The 23,421-nt window shown below is 38.1% G+C and overlaps 2 protein-coding genes across 10 annotated transcripts in view; one reads left to right on the top strand and one right to left on the bottom strand.

The window, feature by feature from the left end:
- The window catches only part of CHODL (chondrolectin), a 305,562-nt gene extending 282,654 nt beyond the window's left edge, over positions 1-22,908 (bottom strand). For 6 of the 8 annotated variants that reach the window (XM_025044204.1, XM_025044199.1, XM_015586486.2 and 3 more), the window contains exon 1: positions 22,563-22,744. The gene's annotated coding sequence lies outside the window, so the exon portion shown is untranslated. Of the gene's footprint in view, positions 1-22,562; positions 22,745-22,827 lie in introns of those variants that run through there. The other 2 variants (XM_025044201.1, XM_025044206.1) reach the window with 1 other exon arrangement.
- CUNH21orf91 (chromosome unknown C21orf91 homolog) overlaps positions 22,892-23,421 on the top strand; it is a 27,059-nt gene continuing 26,529 nt past the window's right edge. Inside the window, exon 1 of one of the 2 annotated variants that reach the window (XM_006908229.3) lies at positions 22,892-22,999. The gene's annotated coding sequence lies outside the window, so the exon portion shown is untranslated. Of the gene's footprint in view, positions 23,000-23,188; positions 23,271-23,421 lie in introns of those variants that run through there. The other variant, XM_006908228.3, reaches the window with a different exon arrangement.

Below are 23,421 nucleotides of genomic sequence, written 5' to 3'. Positions count from 1 at the left end.
TTTTTTAGACAAGCTTTATTCATGTGTGTCAAGGTGGCTGCTGGAAAATCTAAGAAGAAAAAATTCTCTTATCCGAGCAACCACATAAATTAGACTATGACTAATGCTACTTGGAATATATCCCACCCTTAACCTAATCCTTGTCTCCAAAGAGGCTGGGTGCTCTTATTAGCTATCCTGGATGAGAACCCACTTAGGTAACTAAAAATTATATCAAAATCTCAGAGTGGACAAGAGGCAGTTTTTAAAAAAGATGAGGAGGCTAAACAGACAAAAGAATTTTGAAATGGTCATTGCATATGGCCCCCATTTCTCTTGGAATATGGCATAAATATGAACTCTTTAGTCTCGCATGAACTATATCCTCCTTTTCTTTCTAAATTTGTCACATACTTCTCTCCCCTCTTTCTTGTGTTCTATCATGTTGATATTTCAACTTAAATGCATTATGTTCTCCCTAGATCAGGACCTTTGCTCATGCTGTACTGCTGTACCCTCTGTAATACTTTTGTCTCAATTTTAAGCACCCCGGTCACTTATTTATCTCCTGATTAGGTTTTACTTAAATATCACTTTCTCAAGGAGGCCTTTTGCAAACTAGCTATAATCACCATCTTTCAAGCTCCAACACAGTTCTTTTCTTGTGTATCATTCATAATGGAGGTAAATTCTATTTAATGTGTCAGTCCCCTACACGCTAAGCTCCATGAAGAAAAAAACTATGTCATGTTCATGGCCGGATTATTAGCCACAATACAGTGCCTGGTCCACAGGAAGCCCTCAGTAATCCTGTTTTGTTTTGGTTTGGTTTGTTTTGTTTTGCTTAACTCAGTAACCACTCAGTCTAATATTTCTTCATTGCCTTTCAGCAGGTGTTTCCTCCCCAAATGTTTTTTAACAGCAGAGTTTCTGTCTTAACTTGGTGGTCCTCTCTGCCTACCCTCTATCCAAAGGCAATCTCACCTGTCCACCTGACTATAACTACTAGCTATATGCTCTGACTTAAAAAAATATTCCTCCCACCCTGGCTACAAGCTTCAGATTGCATATCTAATTGCCTACTAAGTATTTCCAACTGGATGTTACACAGACACTTCAAACTCAGCATGTTCTGAGCTCATCTTTTTCCCACTGCTCCACTCCTACACGAACCTGTCCCTCCTACTGTTACAATCTCAATTAATGGTGCCATCATCCACCTAGTTTCCTAAAGCAGAAATCTTGCAGTCATTCTAAACTTTCTCTTTGTCTACCCACATCTTTTCCTTTACTAATTATTCCTCCCACACAGTTCTAGAATGCTTCCCCCCATCTCTACTACTGCTGCCTAGTCAGGTTTCCATTCTTTCCTAGCTTGACTACTGAGATAGCTTCCTAATATCTCTTTAGCTCAATTTTTGCCTCCTTTGGAGCTTCCTCCCCATGGCAGCCGGAATAACATATCTAACACTCAATTTGATTATGGAGTTTCCGTGCTTAAACCCCTTCCAAGGCTTTCCACGGTCTTGCTATTCAGTAAACCCACCAGGGCCTCTGTAACTTGACTCCTTACTTTTTCACTTCTACTTTCTGTTTTACCTCATAATAATCCCTAGCTGCTTTCAATTCCTATTAAACAGTGATGTTTCCTTCATCCTTAGCTTCCCATATGGTGTTCCTCAAGCGTAGAATGTCACTCAGCTCTTACCTATCCTTCGAGATTATCTTCTGGGAACACCTCTTCTAGCAAGCGCAAACCTCCAGGTTGGACTGAGTTCATCTCTGCAATCCTATAGTCCCCCAGCAAACCTCTCACTATTACCACAAAATTCAAGACTAGTTGTTCACAGTCTGCCTCCTCCAGCAATCATATCCTTGAGAGCTGGCCCAATATCATATTTGTCTTTGTGCCCCAGGCTGTAGTGGATGGCCTGGCACATATTACATATCTAAAAATAGGTAATACACTGAAATTTTTGAGATCGTTTTGAATCACTGTGACAGAACCCAATATCCACTTTGCCCTTTCTTCCTTTCTTGTATTCTGTTAAATTTTATTCCAGCTGACAAATATACCAGGCTCGGTGACTATATTTCCTACCCTCTCTTGCCATGACAGAAGACCAATGAGATGTAAGAACACACAGCTGGCTTTCTGGAAACCTCTTTAAAGGTGACTGACTCAACTAGAGGCAATAATCTTGTCACTTGCTATCCTCTCCTTCTTCCTGAAACCTGTGATCAGCCTCTTTTAGGTCCCTGACAATCTGATTACAACATTAGCCATCAGCCACCAATCAGTACAGCGAATTACCTCAGGCTTTCTACTAACAAAGTGAACAATCAGATAAATTGTTTGAATTTATGTCCACTGGAAGAATTTTCTTTTTCCACTGTCCTACAGGGCTATTCCAAGAGGAGGAAAGGATGTCACTCACAGCCATCTCCTCCTGGTTGGTGCAAATGTATGCAGAACCATTTTTAACCAGACTCAAACATTTTCATCTTCAGTCAACAGATCTGAAGGAATTCTCCCATGAGAGAGGGGTGCCATGCAGGAGGAGGAAGTAAGGTGAGAGTTAATGAAACTACTTACGCCACTTATTTCTGCCTTCACAACTGGATTAGACCCAGTCCCGGATACATCACTTCCACTTGCTCATGGAGGACTTCAGGCATGCCTATCATCCGCGTTGGTTTCTAATCCTCACTACTTACTGTCTAATCCTTTGTTATCCATTTTATGGGCAAAGAAATAATTTAAACTGGCTCCACTTTACACTGCTGACCTCATCTCCTACGATTATCACCTTGGCTCACTCCACTCCAATTACTCTCTTCCTCCACCAAGACAGCCATGTTTTTGACCTTTGCCCTTCTTGTTATTTCTTTCTAGAATACTCTTGCCTTGGAAATTCACAAGGCTACTACAACACCTCCTTCAGGACGAGGCTCAAACATATTCTTAGTGACACCTTCCCATCAATCCTGTTTTTAAATTGAACATTTCCCCACCCTGGTAATTATCATGTATTCTGATTTATTTTTCACCTTACACAGATCACCTTCTAACATACTTTATGTTTCAACTTGTTTATTTTCTGTCTTCCTCTACTAGAGTATATTTACATGAGGAAATTTTCGTCTGCTTTGTTTACCATTATATCTTCAGTGTCTAGAAAACTGTATGAATATATTGGATATACAATATATATTTTAATGAATGAGTGAATGAGTGAATGAATCTTTACCCCCAAAGACCTAACAAATTTTAAATTTTGAGAATATCCAATGGATCAAAAATAGTACTGTTAAATGAATATGTCTGATCTTATCTACTTATATTGTCTAAAACCCCCAATTTATTTTCTCCTTTTTTTCCTTACATTATTCCAATCCGTATATAGTATAAAAAATTTGAGCAAGGAAAAATCAGGTCAGTTTGTTCTTCTTTCCCAACATCTACCGGTTTTTAGAATAGTAATGCCATCGGTTGTTTTTGATTCAAACACAGTATGAGGCTTTGTTTCTTAGACAAGTCAACAGAACAAGCCAACAATGAGAATTACTCCCAGCTTGAAGAGGCACATTGAATCCAGAATCTCAGTGAGAATCCCCACCATGCTAAAATCGGCCTGATCTAAAACCATCGGTTCCCCTATGGCCTTACTCCCTCAGAATCCACACACACACACAGTGTAAAATTATGATATAAATAACAAAGTTTTGCAGGTTTTTCTGGGAATTCTTTCACCTGACAAATTTGCTTTTAAACTGGTTCCCAGAGAATACTGGGATCTGAGAATAGCCAAAGTGCTGGAAACAAAGCGAGAAGTGAGGGTGGGACAGAAGAGGAATTGGCCTCCCCTGGCCAGGTAGATCCCTTAGATGGGCCTGTTAAAGGATTCTTTAAGGGTCTTCAAGCAAAAGGGAGAAAGAACAGGCTGCTTTATGTGACAACAAAAATCAGCGGGGAGTTGGAGTTCCTCCATGTAACAGAGTTTCCATTCTCAGCATCCTACTTCTTGATAAATGCCTAGACTTCACATCAGACACACCACAAGGATGTAAATTCAAATGACATTGAATTTAAGCAACCCACAGACTCAGTGTTCATGTGCCTTTTGACTCGATCCAGTGCTGCAAGAAACGTGATGTTCCTTTTACAGAGTCAAAAAAAAGTCACCGATTTTCAATCCATGCTTTAAGCAGGAAATCGGCACCAGTGAATTTATTTTTTAAAGCTACATGGAAACTTTAACAGTAAATATTATTCTATACAGGTCTGGCATTTCTCTTTGTACTGGCCTCTAGCAGAAGTTAATTAATCCCCCAATGCTTCCTTCATTAGCACTACATTCCTGAGTCAGTAGTTTAATATACTGTGTCACCTCTGCCTGCCATAGTTTGCCAGAGACCCACTGCTTACTAGCAAGAGTTTTCACTACATTTATCTCTGTATCAGTTAGCTATTGCCACAATACTGCAGCGAAACAAAACTACATGACATAATATAATCACTTATGCTTGCTCTTGTAACTTCAGGTTGGTAGAAGCTGGGTGATCTAGCTTGGGCTCACCTGGGTCTTCAAGTTGTTCTACATACTGCTTATCCACCTCAGAACAACAGGCTAGCTATGGCGTATTGTTTTTTCTCATAGCGATGACAGAAATGCAAGAGGCCACACCACTGTTGCATATCTCAGACCTTTGCTCACATCACATCCACTAACATCCCACTAGCCAAAGCAAATGACACGGCAAAACCCAACATCAGTGAGACAGGTTAGAATATTTCACTCACAATGGGAGAAAAAGAACAGTGAATATTTGTTGAACAATAATCCAAACTACCATAATCCCTAACAAGGTCAGATAAGCAATCCTGGGCCCCTTTAGCTCACTGAATGCTGTACCTATACAAACTTCTGATTTAAATTTCTATATCAATAGGTTCTTAGGTGTAAACAATAGAAACTAACTGTCAGAAAATAAAAACATTGAAAAAATATTGAAGTATTAATAGATGCAACAGGCAGCTTGAAGAACTAGGCTCAGAAGCTCCAAAATCAGTACCAATGCATAAATAATGGCACAGATTTGGGTCTGTGTGAAGACCTGGCTTCCATGCCCCCGAGCTGTAGTCCTATACTGTCTGATATGGGACTCACCAGCTGCATATAAATTCTGAGCACCTGCAATGTGACTGGTCCAAATTGGGATATGTTCTATACCAGATTTTTGAAAGTCAAAGGAAATAATTATAAAATAGCTCATCAATTTAAGTTGATTACACGTTGAAATTACAATATTTGGGTTAAACAAAATACATTCTTAAAATTAGTTTTAACTGTTTCTTCTTACTTTAAAAAAAAAATTAGACTGCTAGGAAGTTATAAATGGCATATATGGCTCACATTACATTTCTACTGGATAACACTGCTCTTTACACTGCAGCTTGCAGTCAATACTCTGCCAGCACTGGATGCTAGTAACTGCTGCTGGCACCACCATCAATGTGGTCTCCAGAAAGTGGAAGTTGCTAAAACAGCCAGCACTGGCAGAGAAGAGTCTTCCCTATCCTGTCTTCTTTGCATCCCAAACATAATCTGGGAAAGACCCACCTGCTTAGCAAAACCAGGGTCCCATTCTTATGCCCTAGCTTCAAAAGAGGCTAACAAAGTGAATATATGGTGTTTCTAGCCTATACAAAAGGAAATAAACTCTTACCTACAACCAAGACTCATAAAGTGGAATTTCTCAAATATAAGTAGAGATTTTGACATTGAGTATTCAAAGTCAGTAAAAAAAAAAAAAATCCACCTTTTGACCCAGTATTTCTCTTTTGAGGAATATAAAAAGGTAGGCAGAGATGTCTTTACAAAGATGTTTATTTTAGCTAGGTTCCTCCAGAAGCAGAAATAAATAGTTCATTTGTAAAATAATGCAGAGGCATCAATAGGGAGTTGAGGAAGTAAAACAAGGAGAGTTCCAAGGTCTGAGTCCTGGGGCCATAGAACATTTAGAGATTTATGATGCTTATTAGACATCTAAGAAGAACTCTGAGTAGGAAGTTAGGCGTGCGCACTTGGAGATGAGGAGAGAGGTCTAAGTTCGAGAAGTAAATTTGAGAGTTCTTAGTATGTAGACAGTATTTAAAGCCATTGAACTATGTGAGATCACCTAGAAAGTGTAGAAAATGAAGAGAAGAGATCTGAGACTGAGTCTAAGGCCCACCAATATTCAGAGATTGGGGATAGATGGAGGGACAAGACCACAGGGCACAACACAAAGAGCCTGAAAAAGAGGCACCAGTAAAGGAGGAACAAAACCAAGAGTATGGTGTCCTAAAAGTCAAATGAATAAAATATTTAAAGGAAAAGTGATCATCTCTGTCAAACGCAACCAACAGCTCAAGTAAGAAAAAAAACTAAGATTGAGCATTAGTTTTAGCTATGTGAAAGTTGATGGCAATTTTACCAGAGCTGTTTTGTAGGAGCCCTAAGAATGAATGCCTGATTAGAAAATGGGAGATGAGCAAACTGTAGATATCAAGTAGATATACTATTGACAAGATCTGCTTTTTACAGAAGACGAGAAGTAATCTAGTAACTGGAGGAAGTAGAGTCTGGAAAATTTTGTTCTCCCTAAAATAGGAAAAATAATATTTTATAAGCTCATGAAATTGAGCAAGCAACAGAGAAAACATGATTTTACAGAAGAGGAAAACCAACTGCTGATGTGTTATCTTTGAACATGTGAGAGGGGGTGAAAACTAGTAAGCAAGTAGAAGGGACTGGCCTTAGCTAGGAGTGTGGAAAGTTCACCTGCAGAAATAAAAGGCAGAGTATGTGGGCATAGAGCAAAGGGGGAGACAGAAGTGGTGGCAGGATATGCTGAAAGTGTACTGGTGGCTTTTAATATCCCAGTAAAATAGAAAACAAGGTCTCAGCAGAGAGTGAGGATGGGGGACGAGGTACTGAGGAGAGAATACAGAAGAAAATAGCCTCCGGGCAATGGTGAGTGGAGGAGTAGAGAAATGCATTACGGACACCAGAGAATATTCAGAGCCCACCTGCAGTTAGCACCAATGAATTGAAAATGAGACCAGTTCAGCAAGGTGGTGTTTTTCTCCAGACCTGTTCAGCCATAGGGAGGCAGATCCTGAAAAACTGAGAGCTAGCTTTAACCAGAGTTGGAGTTAACAAAATGGGAAAATGCTCACAATTTTGTAAAAAAGAAAGATAGGCCATTTTACATAGAGTACTTCCATAGGAACAAAAAAGATTTAAAAGGAAATTCATATGTAGGTGTGGTTTTATAGGCAATTAATTTTTTTTTTTTTTTTTGCAAAAATAAAAGCCACTCAATCTATCTTAAACATCCTAATATTTGGGACTATCCCATAAACCCAAAGGCAAGAATTAGGACAAGATATCACAAGAAATTTAAATCCGAAAGCAAGAAAACAAGACAACTCTTTTTGCCCCTTCTCTGACTAAGCACATCGTCTCTTGAACTTGCTGAGCACAGATATCTTATTTCCTTCCCTCGATTCCCTCTGCAGATTAACGCACAGGGTCCCAACGTGACTGTTCTTGTCTTGGCCCATAGTTCCAGAGACCATCATCATTTGACTAAGTCTTTATCTTTCCCAGACAAAATCCACAAGAGGATAGTTCACTGGCTCAGCTTGAATCAGGGCTCTTTGGATCAATCAGCTGGAACCAGGAATGGGAAGTCAGCTGATCAAAATATGGCAGACACCCAGGCAGATACCTAACCCTTTTCCCAGATAACACGTTTGTGTATTTAAAAGGTCAAGTAAATATAGAAGCATATAGAGAAAAAGGAAAAGGCTCCTTTGGTCTTACCCATCTCACCTCTGAGTATCCCCAATTCCACAGCCCACTGCAGAGAAAAACACAGCCGACAGTTTGGGCTGTACCCATTCAACTGTTTTTCTAGGTTAGGTTATTTACTACTTTGTTCTCAAGGTTTCCCTTTATTGTTTTTACACTTGCTTCTCTTTCTTTATGCTGATGGTTTCCTGTCAGTATTCCTTGTAAGTTATATACACCACTGGCCTTGCATCCAGGCCCTATAAAGTCATTTTTAGTAGTATATTCAATGATCTAATCTCTTAAGGCACTCATATTTCACTCACTTTTTAAAAAGCAGACATTTTATGGACTGGTAAAGCAATCATTTAGAAATATACATCTCTGAAGCCATAATCGTTTCATAATTTGTTCCGCTTCACAAATAACCACAGCCAGCCTTCAAAGAGGACAATCCTTTAAACCAAATCTCTACCATTAAAGCCGCTTATAGCTATTTCAGATAATGGGAGCTGTCCAGTCTATGATGTGCTCAGTCTCTTCCATTTAGAGAGGATCTGCAGTACTAATAATTGACTTGAAAATGAGCTCTGCACTAGAAATTCAGCAGTAAATAACAAAAATAAGTGAGCTTACAAAAGTCATTGGATTTTCCTTCTGAAGGTCAAAGAATGTATCAAGCACAATAGCAAATGTGCGTTTGTTAAACAGTATATCAAATTCTTGTAAGACTTATGTAAAGCTTATGGTGCTACTATTTCAAAAGAACTGGTTAAAGATACTTCGACCAAACCTACTTTGTCAGTTTGTCTAAATTTCTTAAATAATAAATAATATGCAATAAAGGGAAAAAATATCCAGAGATTTCCCCTAAAAAAAAAGAAAATCCCCAAAAATATGTCCTTTGTGGACTTTTTTGAGTCATATTTGCGTAGAAACAACCAACTGAGAGTAGATAATTCCCACGCCTATGGCAAAATTTTTCTCTCTCGATCAATAATAAATGGGAGTCAGTGGACAAAGTCTTCTACTTTTTAGAGGGATAACCCTGACGTCCACTCTATACAGTTCCTTCGAGGGTCCCCAGTGAAACTGAGCACTAGTTCCCATAATGCACCATTGCTGGCTTCCTGGAATCATCTTTCAAATAGGGTACCTACTCCCAAATCCTTGTCTCAGGCTCTGCTTTGGGGGGAAATCAAATATATTATATAAAGTGCTTTTAACAGTGCCCAGTACGTAATATGTAGTTAGTACATGATTTCTCCCTTCCCTGCATCTCTTCATAAATACCATTCATCTACTGATTAATCAGTTTTCTAGTCCTTATCAAGGACTCAGTCTTGACAAAATTATGCTCTAGATACGACTCTCCAATACAATAGCCACTAGCCACACATGGCTATTGAGGACTTGAAATTTGGCTATTCCAAATTGAGAGGTGTTGATACTGTAAACTACACAACGGATTATGAAAACTTGGAATAAAAAAAAGAATATAAAGTAACTTGTTAACAATTTTTATACTGACTAGTTGAAATAATGTTATTTTGGATACAGTGGATAAAATAAAATGTTATTAACATTAATTTCACCTGTTTGTTTACTGTTTACAATATGGTTACTAAAAAGTTTTTAGTTACATTAGCGACTTATAATTCTCTCAGATAGCGCTGCTCTTGAAATTGTGGGAAAGAGCTATAATGTAAAGGGAGGGAGGAAGGGAAGGAATATGTGTAGGTAACTAAGTATATTCAATAAGGTTTAATTATAAGCCACAGAAACAATGTACACTGATATAAACAAGATTTTATTAAAGAATAAAAGAAGTTCTAAAATCTGATCAAAGAACTAAGCTTGGAGGTTGCACAGCCAGGCACCGTATCTGCAGATTGTTTGCAAAAAATGGCTCCATCATTTTCCTCCCTGTATCTCAACCCTTGACAATATGACCTTGAAGGTCCTCCCATTAAGAAGTAGGGTGCATTTCTTTACACCTTGATTTTGGCCTGGCCTTATGACTTGCCTTGGCCAACGGAAGCAGCAGCAGTGATAGCTGCATCAGTTCTGAACACAGGCTTCGCAAAGCTGTCCTTCTTGGAATCCTACTGAGCTGTCATGTGAACAAGCCCAGCCTGGCCTGCTGGGTAACAGGGACAAGGAAGTCCAGTTTGTCCCCATAGCCCAGCTGATTGTCAGCCAAACCACAGAAACAAATCTGACTAGCTGAACAGAAGCCGACAGCAGAGAGACACATCAGTGAGCCTAGAGCCACCCAGTTAAATCCAGTCCAAACTGCTGATTCCACGGAATGAGCTAAACAGCCTACCAAGTTTTGAAATAGGTTGTACAAAGATAAATCTGAACACTAGTTAAAATAGTAAGGATAGACTCTATTCAGTAATAACCATTGCAATGATAAAGAAGATCCAGCATGAACTCAACTCAACTCTGATCTGTGCAGCAGTGACTGAGAGGTTTTTTTTTAAAAGAATGAGGGAGAAGGAAGGGGAATGAGCCAAGACTGGGTTTGTTAATGGGAGTTTATCTGGAAGAAAAGCAAAATTCTTCTACCTCTATGACAGGAGGTAATAGTATATGTTAGAGTAAGGCACTCAACAGGTTAGGAGGGAGAACTGGAGTTACCTCCCTGAATGTCTGTATTTCAAAGAGATGGCTCTTGGGTCTATCTGTGAGAAGACAGTTCTGAAGGTCCACTTCTCAAAGGGGGAGAGAAAAGATTTACAACTCTAAGCTTTCCAAAGTAATGGCTCTAAGAGAGGAGGTTCTGGGACCTATCTGTTACCAGGTTTGGGCTGGAACAAACAGTAATTCTCCTGGCAGCCTTGACCTTCCTCTGAGGCCTATTGTGATTCTAATTTAATACTGGGTGTAGGCCACAAAGGTTTAAGGTCACTAGCCAATATTCTTCAGTACAGGGCATCCCAAAGATTGCCAGTCCATTCTTGGGTCAGTTAAAATCTAGAGGAATCCAAAAAGATGTGTTAGGTATTGAAGTTGACTAAATAGCTAAGACAAACTCTAGAGCAGTGGTTCTCAATGGGGAAGGTGGGGAGAGGCATCAGATGGCAGGGGGAGGGGTTGCTCTCCATAGGGCAGTTGGCAATGTCTAGAGAGAGATTTGATTGTCTAGACAGTTGGCAATGTCTAGAGAGAGATTTGATTGTCACAACTGAAGGACCCTAATTACCAAGGTTTTAAATGAGAAAAATTATAATGTAGTACACATCAACCACAAACCTGCAATTTCCTAAAACTCTGTAAAACACCTCTAAATAAATAACAAACTATCATGTTAGAACATAAAATGTTTAAAATATTACTTCTCAATAACCAAAAAAATAATATAGCTAACAATTAGTTGTTTGGTACACAGCAACCTACTGAACATCTCCCAAGGACTCAAGAGCTTTTCAAAATATCAACATGTGACTCTGATGCTGTGGTCGTGAGAACTCAAACACTTTCCCATAAACTGTTTCGTTGAACATATTTTGTTGATTTTTCATTTCAGTGATAACTAACATTATTGCATAATTTTTCATGTACTTATTGGGTATGTATATACCTTCCTTTGTTAAGTGCTTATTCAAGTATTTTATCTATTTGTTTCATTCAACTGTGCATTTTTATTACTGAGATATAAGAGTAGCTTATACATTCTGGGTATAAATCCTTTGTCAAATACATGCATTATGAATAATTTTCCTCAGTTTATACTTTGTTTTTAATTTTTTTAACAGTGTCTTTTAAAAAGCAGAAGCTTTTAACATAGATGAACCCAACTATTCAGTTGTTTCTTTTATCATTAGAGATTGCTATATCCTGTTTAAGAAAAAATTATCTACCTCAAAGTAACAAAGATATTCTGGTGTTTCTTTTTTCCAGAAGCTTTACTAGAATGGCTAAAAATAAAAGTTGACAAGACCTAATGCAAGCAAGGATGTGGAGCGACCAGATCTCTCATTAATCGGCTGCTGAGAGTACAAAATGGCACAAACATTTTGGAAAATTGCTTGGTAGGTTCTTACGATGGTAAACATGCCCCTACTTTATGACCCAGCAATTCCACTGTAGGTATTTACTCAAGAGAAGTGAAAACATGTCCAGCAAAAGCTTATGCAAAAATGCTTATAGCAGCCATATTCATAATAGCTTAAAACTACTCATAATAGCACAATTGTCCAATGGGGAACAGATAAATGAGTTGTAGAATATTCATGCAATGGTGACTGAACTAGTGCTGCAGACAGTAATACAGATGAATCACAAAAACATGATGAGCAAAAGAAGTCAGACACGAAAAAGCACATACTTTATGATTCCATTGATACAAAGTTCGAAACAGGTAAGACTAACTGATATTGAAAGAAATGAGAGCAGCTGCCTCTTTTGGCGGGGGGTGGGGGGGCTGACCAGGAAGGGGTACAAGGTAATTTCCTAAGGCGACAGAAATGCTTTGCACCTTGACAATGGTGTGAATTACACAGGTATATTGATTCGTTATTGAACTGTACACTTAAAATCTGTGCATTTCACATGTAAGTTATACTTCAAAAAATATACTTCATATTGCATTTTAGACATGTTAAGTATAACTCTGTCCTAAAAGTACACAGCTGAGAGATATGTACATATTATAGCATTTTGGTAAAGTCATAGGTATTCTACTGGAAAAATGTTAAAACTGGGAGAAATTTTGTTGGGGTATGCCTGTATTTTCCATATGCCTGGAGAGACCTGTACTCATCTGTGCCCTTTCAGATATAGTCAGATTACGTGCTGAGGGTTGTCTCACTCTGGATTACAACATTTTAACTCAGCAGAAATGCCCAACGGTGGGGCTTGTTCTCTGCTATGTTTGATCTGTACTGTTGGGCTAGTCCCAAGAATAATTCTATATATAGTGGTAAAGACAAAATATGGTATAACAGAATCATATTTATAAATAACAAGGCTGGAAAATATTTTTCTTAGCTATAAAATTAAATGTAGCCCACTCCATCTTCTCAAGGGTCAGGGAAAACATATCACTCGATCAGTGACCAGTATCTGCTAAGCCTCCAACGTAGTCTTAATAGTACAGAAAAGGCTACATAACTATGGGTAAAGCATTAACAAAACCCTTTGTGGTTTATGAACAAACTTTACAGCACTGTTTCCCTGGAAACCTGAAAAAGGTAGAATGGAAGTGATGATCCTAGGCAATAATTCTTAAGGTAAAAAATGACAAATTGCATCTGGCAGGAGAGAAACTATACATGAACTATAAATACCTGGTGAGAAATGATAGCTTTGGGCTCCCTGAGTGTGATGACTCTCACAACTCGGCAGGCCCCTTGCAGGGAATCTGGCATTTCTGCCTCAAACATTGTTATAAGAGATGTTGGTTCCTATTAGAGACATGAGGCTTTCAAGCCAAGATGGACCACATGTATGTGTCTTATTCTCCTTGCAGTTGAACTGTCAACTTAGAAGCCAGAGGTTAGTTCCTTGATTGGCGTGAGGACTAATGCAAGAAGTCTTACTGAAGAGGGATGGCATAAAAATCAGAATATGCTTAGGTACAGGCATCGTTGCTAGCTTTACTTCCTCTGACAGTTTTGATAATCTATTTTGTTTTCATCACAGATATTTGCATTAGTGGTTCCTCTTTTTAAAATAATAAGTGTACATGTGTCAAAAATAAAAATTACAATCTCTCTTCTACACTACATTCTTTTGCACCCAGCCATTATGTATTACAAACCAAAAGTAAACAAAGGGAACAGTCAAACACCATGGGAGAAGATGGTGACCACAGAGTAGACAGGAACAAAAAATGGAAATCCCAAAATCATTCTAAAGCAGAGAAAAAAAATGTCAGGATGCTTAGACTTAAAGGTACTTGACATGAACTTTAAAAAATAAAGCAAACTAAGAATAGCTCCTGAATAGTTCCCATGGGCATATAAATTGATCTGTTAGGTTTGTCAGAAATCACTATACTACCTTGAGTCACTACACTACCTTTTCTCGAGTTTTCTATATAAACTTTTTTCCTATGTAAACTTTTAATGAGCGTAACATAAAGAGTAAGTCAGTAAACCTAACATTCTATGACACACTTTAGAGAGATTAACACTCATCCTGAGCATACATACATTTGTCATTTGAACTTTACTTATGAAAAAGAACTTGATACAGTTAACTTTCCATACTGAGTTCTAGGTATAAATTCTACACCCTCATTTGGCAGCTATCATTACCATTTGTACATATCAAAAGGCTTTGCCAAAAAAAAAAAAAATAGTTCAATATACCCATGACTACATAGCTGGTTTTGGATGATAAAGCTGCAGGGCAAACATAATTTTCCAGATAATTAAACTAAAATATTTAACAATCTGCAATTCTAATTTATTTTCTAGGCATACATGAAAACTTTACCAATAGCCTGTAGCAGCATACTTACACTGCCATGAGTTCGTCAATGCATTCTAATCAGTTACATCCTCCTGGGTGTGTAAGAAAGATCTATAAGTGGACATGGAGGAGAAAGAGACAAACTATCCCACCTGACTGCTGAATACTATAATCTTCTCCACTAACGAGTTCATGTCTGACCAGATAGGAAATAAATAATATGGCCAAAATTGCCTCCACTAGTGCCACTCCTTCTGTGGCGATGGAAAAGAGCCTCCCTCAAATGGTGACTAAGGGTGCAATCCATGTGGGCCCCTGGCAGAGATGACTGGACAGGCTCTGGGTCTGCAGAGAAGACTAACCGAGTCTACTAGTCATGCTACATTTGAATGCTAATAAACACTTTCCCTGTGACAACAGTGTACTAGATAGAGAACTCTGTGATTTTGTTTATACTCCTATCATCGATTCCTTGAGGATATGCATGAACTGTATCTTATTAAGCTTTTCACTCTAAGTTTTACATATAGCCTGACATATAAACTTAATGAGTGAATGAGTGAAAAAATGGTTGAATGAGTAACAGTATTGTAGCTAATTAGTCTCAAAAGCTATTGGAGATACTGCTACTCTATCAGGATGTTTTTAGCTGCAATCAACAAGTCACAGAAGAGTAGACCAAAACGGATTAAGTGAAGTAGACATTATCTCATTTAAAAAGGAAGTGATTCCACAGTAGGTACAGTTATTCAATTATGTCATATCAGTCCACGTTTTTTCTATCTTTCCACTCTTCCAACCTCAGTATGTTAGTGATGTCTGCCTTCATAGTCACAAGATGGCTACTAAAGCTTCAGCATCACACCATCACAAGAATAAAGAACAGCCAAAGCATAAAAGAAAAGAGCAAGCAGAAACAAAATAATTTGTCTCAAAGGTTCTCCACTCTACCAAACCTTTGCTTACCTCTCACTGGACTGAATCACTTGTTGAATATTAAACTAGACAAAGAAGAACAGAAATTTCCATTACTGGCAGAGAACAGTTCTCTACGGTTAGACAACAGAGGTACATCTCCTTGCCCTACGCCACCAAATGAACAAAATGAGTATTCTGTTTACATGGAAGAGAAAGAAATGACTATAATCCACAGTTATTTGCACAGCTCACTAACAGCATGATATATAATAGATTCTAAAAAGTCAGGACACTCTCAAATCATTCATTCATTCATTTATTCAATGAATATTTGTTGAGCAACTACTGTGTGACATCTCCATCTCTGATCTATCAGTGAACAAAATATAATTCCAAACCTCATGGAATTTACATTCCAGAAGAAGAAGACAGACAATAAATGTGATAAATAATAAATAAGATATATATCATGTATACATTTCATATTTATGAAAATAAGTGTTTTGTTGCTTTTTTATTTTTTAAAGATCAGGGTAAGGTGGAGCTGGGTGGAAGCTTTGAATAGGGTGACCAGAGAACTCCTGACATAGTGACAATAATTTCAAGGTGAAAAATCCTAAGATTAAGGCCTCCTGGCCTGAAAAACTGAATGATTCTGGATACCAAATGGCAGAAGGTAAGATTGTTGCCTTGCCAGCCCAGCCTAATTTTTCAGATGACCTCGAAATAGCTGCAATTAAAATGAAAGAACACATCAGAAGAAGATCAAGAAAGCAAAAACTGAAATACTGTGTTGAATACATGCAGAAAATTTTTTGGTTGTGCTTACTGACACATTAGAAGCAAATAAACTAGATTTCTAAGATTAAGTAAATTGTGTTGTTAAAAAAAAAAAATCTATGAACCAAGAACCAAAGAGCTATGTGACTCTGATCCGTTTTACACCCGTAAGCCTACAAACAGCTATAAAATATATATGCAGTCCCCAAACAGAACGTATTCCCAAAGCCCATTTCGGATGTGGCCAAGAAGAATAATAGACAAGGAAGGTCCTTCCATCGAGCAGAGCAGGGTCCACAGAGAGCAATGGACAAGAATTCCCTCCCAAAGAGCAGAAACAGAGTCCAATCAGGAAATTTCCTCCACTGCAAGAGCAGAGGTCTTTGAAACTCCTGCCCAGCTGGTCTCCATCAGTGCTATGGATCAGTGACTGCTATTTCTCATTCTTCTCTTTTCTGAATAAGAGTTTTAATTATCTGAGCCATATCTGGACCTGAGTGAAAGAGCTGAACAGCACCTAGGAATTATGAGATTTGAGCTGGATAAAGCAACTGGATGGAACTTTGAGTTGTCTCCCCTGGGAGAAGGGGTGAGTGTGCTCTGTGTCTTGCTTAAAGAAAGGATGAGTATGAGAGATACATGCAGAAACTAGACAACCAGAATTGCAGGCTGATATTCATCCACCCCTGATTCCTGGGCATGTAATTAGGTTATACTTCCCAGTCTCCTTTGCAGACTGATGTGACCATGTGACTAAATTCTCAACAGTGATATATGAGTAGATGTGATATGTGCTTGCCTCTTCAGGCCTTAAGCAAGGTATACCTCCTCCACACTATTCCCTTTCCACTAACTGAAACCTAGATGTGGTGAACAAGCCTTGACTTTGCACCTGAGGACAAGGTCCCAGAGGATGAAAGAGTCACAGGATGGAAGAATCCTGGGTCCCTGAATCATCATATGGAAGAGAAATACTAATAACCTGGAGCACCCCTGACTACTACATGAGGGAGAAATAACCTTCCTGTTTCCTTCAGTCAGTAATTTTCTAGGTCTATTTTCACAACAATTTAGTCCACTCTAACACAGGAATTTAACTCCCTGGCTAATGCAGAAATTATCTTCTATATATTTTAAGATGGCAAAAAGAATATAATATACTTTAGAAAGCCTTTATCTTAGTTTGAGCTGCTATTACAAAATACCATAGGCTGGGTGGCTTATAAACAACACAAATTTATTGCTAACAGTTCTGGAGGCTAAAAGTGCAAGATTAATATGCTGGCAGATTCAGTGTCTGATGAGAACCCACTTCCTGTTCACAGCCATCTTTTCGCTGTGTCCTCACGTGGCAGGAGGGGAAGAGAGCACTCCAGGGTCACTTCTATAAAGGCTTCAATCTCATTCATGAGGGCTCCACACACATGACATAATCACTTCCCAAAGGCCCCATCACTTAATACCCTCACATTGAGGGGAAGGATCTTGACAGATGAATTGGGGATGGGGGCAGGGTATAAACATTCAGTCTACTGCAGCTTTCTTTCAAAATAGCTAAAATGTTTAGTTTTAAAACCACCATTTTCCAGTTACTTTGAAAAAAAAAAAAAAACTGCTGTGAAACTCCTCATTTCCTACAGATTATAGATAAGTGAATCATTACTATACTGAATTATGTAAGATTTAGCAGAATAATAATAATGAAAAAACAGGAGAGAAAAATATTATTTGCCAACGTGGTACTTAAACATCATTACAGTGGTACAATTAAAATGCAAATATATTTCAAAACCATTAAAATCTCCATTCCAAAAGTGATTGCTTAATGTCTGTTTCTTGCACTAGGCAGTAAATTTCTCAAGAGTACAGACTCTGTTTTGCTCTCTACTTCATAATACTTGGCACAGTATCTCACACATAATATGCATTTAATAAAAATTTGTTGAAGGAATAAATGACTGACTGAATGAAAAAAGCATTTGTTTTTTAATTTTAACTTTTGTGGAAAAGTAACGTTTGGTAGAAATAAACAACAAAAAAAGTTATATTCTTTTCACTTACCCTTAATGCTATCATCTCCCATCAACAAATCTTTCTAATTTACAGAAAATTCTGAAAATTTAAAATTTTAAATCCTGAAATTTTAAATTTTATTTCTAACTCAATGAGTGCACGAAAAGTTAATTCAAACTCTACCTTGAGTATTTCACACCTAGAAATCTGATACTTATACAATGAAATGCAAAAATAAACCTCTGGTAAAATATTATGAAATAGACTCTTTTCTAACTAAAGATATCAATCCTAAACTTTCCTGTTATCGTCTTGAATTGAACAGTGGGAATTGTGCACATTACTAAAGACTGGATTTGGCCCAGAGTGAAAAAAAAAAAAAATCAATAGCTTGGTAGTTAACTCCCGATTTCCTCCCAGCAAGGCCAACAGTGAATTTATCCACAGACTGAAAATAGGTTTGGTTTGTTCTGCTTTTACAGCAAGACAATGGATCAGCAGACAGCTTACCTATAATGTTAGCATTACTGAAACCATAGGTGGTAAATCCCTTTAATGCAAATATTTGTATCCCAAACTTTCAAAGGGATGCTTGTCTAAGCTTAAAGGAGCCATAATTTTAAGAGAGACTTTTTTTTTTTTTAAGATAAAGATTTCAACAGAACAGAACTAGACTGTCTAGACTTCTGTTAAAAATCAGACTTTTAGAAAATGGATCCACAAAACTGAAATAAGGCTGCTACATTGTTTAATTGGATCGTAAATTTAAAAAAAATATGTAAGTTAATTTTTGCTTTCTTGCTTACTAAAAATAAGTTTAAATGGGTATTTTAACCTCAAATATATTCTTTAAGCCAGCATTAAATCTAAGATTACATTTAGTCTTCAGTGTTATTAATCAATTTTAATTTTTAATATCATTCATTCACTTACACATTCATTCAAGAAATATTTGTTGAGGACTGTGCTTGTTTCGGTATTCATACTCCCTCTTTTAAAAGCTCTGATTTTTGGCTGGGTATATGGATGATGGAATAAAGACCAGCATCTGGGGGGCAACCAGAAATGTTATCCTTAAAAAGCAGCTGGTCTGTATTCTTTGCCCAGTGTTCTCTTCCTCCTCCACCCTGCAGTTCGGAATGTGATTCTAATGAAGGGGCCTATCTCTTGCACACAAAGACCTACAACCTAGGAATGAAAGAGCATGTATGCTTGAAGACACTGTGGATCAGAGTCACCACAATGGCCCTAGACTGCCCAACTCAACACTTTTATGCAAGAGAAAAAATAAAGTCTTATCTTTCAAAGTTACTGTTATCTGGGGATTTTATAATGAAACCTAGTCCTAGCTGATATGAGCACAGTTATAAGATATTAAGTGTTAAAATAAATACAAGATGAGTAAGGCAGAGTTCCTGCACACAATCAGGTTAAAATTTAGCAATGAATACTGAAGTATAAAGAGCACCAGAATGGATGATGATAGTTTTGCCTGTTTGTTATGTTTTCAAACAAACTCCCTTCTTCTATTAACAACCACTACTTTCCTTTGGATAAACTCTTCTCTCATATCATGAGATCAAATTTTAATTCCTGTAGCCCCATTCCTGAGGCATCTTCAGTATTTGGGGAGGTGGGACACGGAGGGGTGGGGGCAGTAAAAATGTAATGCAAGCCTGTCCAATTATAGTACTAGCCATCGTCCTAGACAAGAAAAAGCTAAAGTTCATCACCACCAAACCAGTGTTATAAGAAATAGTAAAGGGACTTAAGAAAAAATATGAATAATTAAATGGCAATAACTGCATATCTGTTAACAATTACTTTAAATGTAATGGATTAAATGCTCCAATCAAAAGACATAGGATGGCTAAATGAATAAGAACATAAGACCCTTACATATGCTACCTACAAGGGACTCACTTCAGATCAAAAGACACATATAGACTGAAAATAAAGGGATGGAAAAAGATATCTCATGAAAATGAAAAAGAAAAAAGAAAGCTGGAATAGCATTACTGATACCAGACAAAATGGACTTTAAAACAAAGGCTATAACAAGAGACAAAGGACCCAGAAATTCCCCTTATCTTCAAAACACTAATTTGAAGAGACATATGCATCCATATGTTCATTGCAGCATTGTTTGCAATGGCCACGACATGGAAGCAATCTAAGTGTCCATCAATGGATGAACGGATAAAATTATACATATATACAATGGAATACTGCTCAGCCACAAAAAAGAGTGAAATTTTGCCATCTGCAGCAACATGAACAGATCTAGAGGGTACTGTGCTGAGTGAAATGGGTCAGAGAGAGAAGTATCATGTGGTTTCACTTTATATGTGGAATCTTAAAAACAAAATAAACAGAAACAAAAAATCAGGTACTGTAGTTTAATAAAGAGATAATCATAATCTGAAGTAATGAATATAGTATTTTCTTTTAATAAAAAAACAACTAACACTAAAAAGAAGTACTAGCCATTGTAACTGATTCAGGAATGAGCATATGTATTAAACACAGTCATTTAGAATCTAGCTGTGTTAACAAGATATAACAACAAGATGAATAACAAAACAACCCACAACTCAATGCTTACAACAAACATCTATCATGGGTCTATAGGTCAGCTGGGCCTACCCAGCTTTAGGTTACAGATTGGACCCAGGTCTGCTCCACATGTCTCTCGTCCCTCTTAGACCAGAATGGACCTTGAAGGATGGACTGAAAAAAAACTAGATTAAAACCAAAAAGAACTGCAAAGAACCTCTTGTTTGGTGAATGAAGGATCCATTGACAAAAACAAAAAAAAAGCAAGGGATTGTAGGCAAGATGGAATAAGTAGCAGAACGTCTGTTCAAAGTTAGAAAACAAGGCAAAATAAATATTTATTTTCAGACACTGTAACACAGACAAAGCAGAAATGTGATCCTAAGTCCTAAGTAGAAAGGAAACAAATGAGAAAAATAGAGAACAAATTGCAAGGTGGTAGATTTAAACCCAGCTATATAAATAATTACATTAATTATAAATGGATTAAACATACTGATTAAAAAACAGATCGTCAGACTGGGTTAAAAAAGCAAGACATAACTATGTTGCCTACAAAAAACATTAATATAAAGTCAGAGCAGGTTAAAAACAAAAAGGGGAAAAGATACACATGGAAACACTCATCATAAAAAAGCAGGAGCGGCTATATTAACATTGAATAAAGTAGATTTCAGGAGAAGAAATATTACCTGAGATTAAAAAAAAAGAAAAAAAAGAGTGCAGTGTTCATCAAGACATAACAGTCCTAACTGGAAAACCACTTGGGAAAGCAGTTTGGCAATTTCTTTTAAAAGTAAATATAAACTTACCATATGATGAGCAATTCTATTCCTAGGTATTTATTTACAAGAAAAAAAGAAAACATAAGTATACAAAAAGACTTTTAAATGAATATCCATAGCAGCTTTAGGATAGCAGTGCCAAAACTACAAACTCAAATTGTGAAATATTATTCAGCAATATAAAGGAATTACCATTACAAAACATCATTGGGAATCTCAAAAACATGCTAAATGAGAACAGCCAATCACAAAAAATACCTATCATTTAATTCCAAGTACACGAAGTTCTAGAACAGTAAAACTTGTTTTTAGTGATATAAGTTAGATGGGTGGGCTCGACTGGGAGGAGGCATAAGGGAATTGCAAGGTTGTAAAAATATTCTCTATCTTTTTTGAGGCTGTGGTTACACAAGTATATGCATTTCTCAAAATTCGTTAACTGTACTTTTAAAATGGGAAAATTTTATTTTTGTAAATTATACCTCAATATGTTGACTTTTTTTTAAAAAAAGGGAAGAGTTTTAAGGAGAGTAGAGTTAAATGCCATAGAGATAAATCAGAATTAAAAAGTACTTGTTTCGCTAGAAGGAAATTGTGAGCCTTTAGAAAGCACTTTTGTTGAAAAAAAATGAGTAGAATCCAAGATGCAAGGCATTTTAGTCATATTTACCTAGTATGAGAAATTCAAACAGAAAACGCGTAAACTTTTCTATTTCAATTAGTGTTTCCTCTACCTTTGATGTGCATAGGAATCACCTGGAGGTCCTTTAAAATGCAGGTTCTGATTCAGAAAGTCTTGAGTGAGAGTTGATATTCTACATTTCTAACACGATAACAAGTGATGTGGATATTGCTGTTTCATATACCACACTTTAAGTATCAAGAGCATTGATGGTTTATATCCAGGAACAATTTGGTCTAAAATTCCCAAGATCTACGATATCCATTCCTACCATTAGTCACACGTAACTTAGACCCCTTCCCATTTGTGAATATAATCAGTGCAGGCGCCTATGCTGCCCTGGAAAATAACATTAATTTTACATCAGCAGCCTTGGGTTCAAGTCCCAGCTCTGTTTCTATCCAATTAATAATTTGGGTTATCACTCCGACGCTGCAAAATGAGAAAACTGTTCTTCTTTCTAGGCTATTGTAAGGGTTACAATAGAAAATGTAAGTGAAAGTAATTGCAGGAACTATAACCTAAAAAAAAAAAAATGACTTGAAATGTCAAGCAAAGTGAGCAAAACAAGATTTTACGTACCGGTTTTTAAAAGGAGCGGGATCTAAAATTAGAGGTGGGGCTCAGGGATTATCCCTGTGGGCGTGCAAGGAATGTGCCATATTATTGAGGGGCGCTCCACTTTAAAATTAATACGTAAAATATAAGCATCTGTATTTAATATTACCCCTAAACTATGAAACTCGAAATATGAACTTTTCCTTCATTATATACTTCCACTGGCACCTAACTCAAACTTCAGTAATACTATTTTGCTTCAGTCTACTAATTTCAAACAAAGTCCTACCCACGCAGCTCTGTCCCTTTCTCGCATCCACTCGTCACTTTTCTGCCCCCGCACTCTACGGCCCCCGCCCCGGGGCAGTAGTTTCCACTACCACGAAGGGAGAGGTGGTAACGGACTCCTCTATCTTCCTGCCTGAGGTGGGGGCGTAGGAAGAGCCACATTCCAGAAAACGGTAAGAGACCCCGGCCAAGAGACGCAGATGCCCAAGAAAATCCGAGTTGAGGACGTGGCGTCGGGGGAGGGGGGAAGACGCGGAGCCCCCAGCTGCGGTGCGAGCGCGCGACTTTGCTCCCCGTCGCGCCGCCACCCCCAGGGCCTTCAGGGATGGCACGGGCGGGAGGGGGCGGGGCCGGCGCGCGGCAGCCGCCTTCGCGGCGGCCGGAAACAATAGTGCAGGAGCCCGAGCCTCGCAGAAGGGCTGCGGCGGCGCGCGGAGCTGGACGGTAAAGCCCCTGCGCCCTCGTCCCTGACCCACCTGCGTCGCGGCCCCCGGCCTCCGGCCCCGCGGCCTTTGCGCTCCTCGGCCCGCGGCCCCCCGTGCTGCTCCGCTTGCGACGCCCCGACGGACGCACGGAGCGACGGGCGGCACCCCGA

Source organism: Pteropus alecto, unplaced genomic scaffold, assembly GCF_000325575.1.
Source record: "Pteropus alecto unplaced genomic scaffold, ASM32557v1 scaffold81, whole genome shotgun sequence".
NCBI classification, from domain to species: Eukaryota; Metazoa; Chordata; class Mammalia; order Chiroptera; family Pteropodidae; genus Pteropus; species Pteropus alecto.
The sequence above is the reverse complement of the archived record's forward strand: the minus strand, read 5'-3'. Positions and strand labels throughout refer to the sequence as shown.